We start from the raw sequence: 3,666 nt of genomic DNA, 5'->3' as shown, positions 1-3,666 counted from the left end.
GAAATGCTATTTGTTTTTTTGTTTTTTTTTTCACGTACAAATTTAGGAATTTAAGGTGTGACTGGACTGACGGGTCCTTTGGAATTAATTATTTTACTTTCATTTTATTTTGTTTGTCTTCATTATTTACTGTTGAAAGCATATTATTGTCGTAGATTACCCTTCTCTGTCCATCAGCCCCGACGCCCGATTACGTAAACGTATCAGTGAATCCGAAACAAGAAAGGAAGAAGGCTGGTATGCGCAGCTGAGCCTAATCGGAAAACAAATAGTCCAAAGAAAGTGAACTCGGTGTGATCCGCCTTTTGTCTCGTAACCCCCCTCTTCTCCCTCTTCCTCCTCCCCTCCCCCTCCCCCTCCCCCTCCCCTTTCGCGTGACGGTAAGTCAAGAAAGATTTCAAAACGCTTCGGCATTGTTCCTTTGTCCTCTTCTTGTCGCGTCGAAAGGGAATTCACGGCGCGCGGGAATTTGAGTTCGCCGCACCGTTTTGGGAAAAGCGTCCGCCAATAGTTAGCCTATGGGAATAGGCTGAATAGAGAGAGAGAGAGAGAGAGAGAAAGAGAGAGGGAGAGCGATCCCAACCTGGTCTCTGGGATCAGTAACCACGAACCAGTTTGTAATGCTTAATGTCGGCTGCTTCAATGGCTGCGACTGCCGATCGCCGAAGGGATGGTAATGCCAACGTCATGCCCCCGCCGACTGCTCATAACGCCAGTCATGCGGTTCCCGCTGCGCCATTGTTTTCCATTCAAACAATTGAGGAAGCTCGGAAGATTGCTCGTTGCAAGATGGAGCGATTAGGAATTCGTTTACAGTTACATCCTTCCTCTTTTGGGGCACCGGTGTGTTAGCTAGATTTTTGTTTATTTGTTTTCCTTTTATTTTTTTCCCACTTCCGCGTTCGTGTTTTTCGTAAATTCACAAGTTATTCATTTATTCTGACTTCCTCGTACGGGCAGTTATTTACTGTCGTGACTGTTCTTGTTTTCGTTTCTCAAAGATGTAATCGCTGATGTCATTTTTGACAGTCAGTCGCTATCCAATCACAGCCGAGAATGATGGCGAATGAAAGCATGATTATGATAATCTTGTGATTAGGCTAATCTTCTGCTATCACTTGCAGGATCTTCCGCCATTAAGATATATCACAGAGAAAGGTATTACATTATATCATGGACATGTTATATTATAAATGTTAATTATTATAGATGATTATTTCCCGTATACTTAGCTTTCTTTCCGATATACGTCCTTTTTCATAGCAAGAGTGAGACTCTTGAGCCGCCTTGAGGTTTTAAAACCAAATTTTGTGGTTTTTATTCTTGTTGCGTGTTTTGCTGTTGTAGAGGTTAGGCTGTTTTTACTATAGCAGAGTTAAACTATATAAAAACAAATAAAAAATGCGCCGAAGTTTCTTCGGCGCAATGGAGTTTTCTGTACAGCCGCTACAACGTATATTCAAGACCACCGAAAATAGATCTATCTTTCGGTGGTCCCGGTATAATCCTGTATGATCCGGGGCCCATGAAACTTTAACCGCGGCGCGGTGGTGGCATGGCCTCTATCGTTGCCAGGCGCACGATTATGGCTAACTTTAACCTTGAACAAAATAAAAACTACTGAGGCTAGAAAGCTGCAATTTGGTATGTTTGATGATTGGAGGGTTGATGATCAACATACTAATTTTCAGCACTCTAGCCTCAGTCGCTTTTAAGATCTGAGGGCGGACAGAAAAAAGTGCGGACGGACAGACAAAGCCGGCACGATAGTTTTCTTTTACGGAAAACTAAAAAGTTGTATTACATCTGAACCGTGAATTTTTTTATCCAATTACACTTCCGGGAAGGTCATCGAATAAAAAATTACTTCATATTACTTCTATTTCTAAGAATATTGGACTTCGTAAGGAAATGGATCTATAATTTTTCAACACTTACAAGAAATGAAAAGCATTTTTCGTCACTTCTTTGAAAAGGTACTCCGGATTTAGACTTGTATCAATATGCGTCTCAACAACATAGGTGTTGTGACGCCAGTTTCAGTAGTCACAAATCAATCAGTCAATCAGTGACGCTTGGGAACTAAACCTAAATCGACTTAATTTGCCGTCTCGGTTGGTTTGTTAAATTGTAAAAATAGATCTTATTAAGTCCCTTTATAACTTTAAAGGCATATTTAATGTTCCCATTCATTCACTGTTTTCAGTGAATGCATCATTATTATTATTATTATTATTATTATTATTATTATTATTATTATTATTATTATTATTATTATTATTCCCTTAATAACTCTAAAGGTATATTTGATGTCCTCAGTTATTCACTGTTTTTATTGAATACATTATTATTATTATTATTATTATTATTATTATTATTATTATTATTATTATTATTATTACTATTATTATTATTATTATTATTATTATTCCCGTACTATCTCTTGAATATTTATTTTATGTCCTCAGTTATTTAATATTTTAAGTGAATTTTATTATTATTATTATTATTATTATTATTATTATTATTATTATTATTATTATTATTATTATTATTATTATTCCCTTACTATCTCTGAATACATATTTTATGTCCTCGGTTATTCATTGTCTTCAGTGAATTTTATTATTATTATTATTATTATTATTATTATTATTATTATTATTATTATTATTATTATTATTATTATTATTATTATTCATGCTAATGTCCCTTTTCATTCTTTAGGTTCATTTCTCTCCTCTCCCCTTTTCTCTGAAGAAAAAAAGCAGAATCCCAGAGTAATCTAGAACCAGCCATCCCAGAATGAAATGCTTCTTAGGTACCTGAGTAAATCAGGATTACGAATGTGAGTTGTCTGAAGACCCCAATCTGGTTCGGAAGAAGAAGAAGAAGAAGAAGAAGAAGAAGAGGAGGAGGGGAGGAGGAGGAGGAGGAGGAGGAGGAGGAGGAGGAGGAGGAGGAGGAGTCTTGGTCATCATCTACATAATAAAACTCTTGATGGTCGCCTGCTCCGTCTTTGTTTGAAGACCCCAATCTGGTTCGTCAGAAGAAGAAGAAGAAGAAGAATAAGGAGGAGGAGGAGGAGGAGGACTCTTGGTCATCATCTGCATAATAAAAGCTTTGATGGTCGCCTGCTCAGTCTTCATCCGGGGAATTTCTCTTCCCAAGTGCGACCACAAATCCCCGAAAATTGCACGAAATTTCTACTCTGGGCTCTTCGTAAATAGAGCTCTTGCTCTTATCTTGGCCTGGTATCCTCTCTCTCTCTCTCTCTCTCTCTCTCTCTCTCTCTCTCTCTCTCTCTCTCTCTCTCTCTCTCTCTCTCTCTCTCTCTTTCTCTCTCTCTCTCTCTCTCTCTCTCTCTCCTTAATCCAAACCAAGCGAATCTCGAAGAAAGAGCAATTTTGTGAAGGCGATATTCCTATTTTAGGTTCTCTCTCTCTCTCTCTCTCTCTCTCTCTCTCTCTCTCTCTCTCTCTCTCTCTCTGTTTAATTCAGACCAAACAGAATCTCGGAGGATGAACAATTTCATGAAGGCGATACTCCCATTTTAGTCTCTCTCTCTCTCTCTCTCTCTCTCTCTCTCTCTCTCTCTCTCTCTCTCTCTCTCTCTCTCTCTCTCTCATACACAAAAACACACACACGAGAAAAAAACATTTATCC

The sequence above is a fragment of the Macrobrachium rosenbergii genome, chromosome 5 (genome assembly GCF_040412425.1).
Source record: "Macrobrachium rosenbergii isolate ZJJX-2024 chromosome 5, ASM4041242v1, whole genome shotgun sequence".
NCBI lineage: Eukaryota > Metazoa > Arthropoda > Malacostraca > Decapoda > Palaemonidae > Macrobrachium > Macrobrachium rosenbergii.
The sequence above is the reverse complement of the archived record's forward strand: the minus strand, read 5'-3'. Positions refer to the sequence as shown.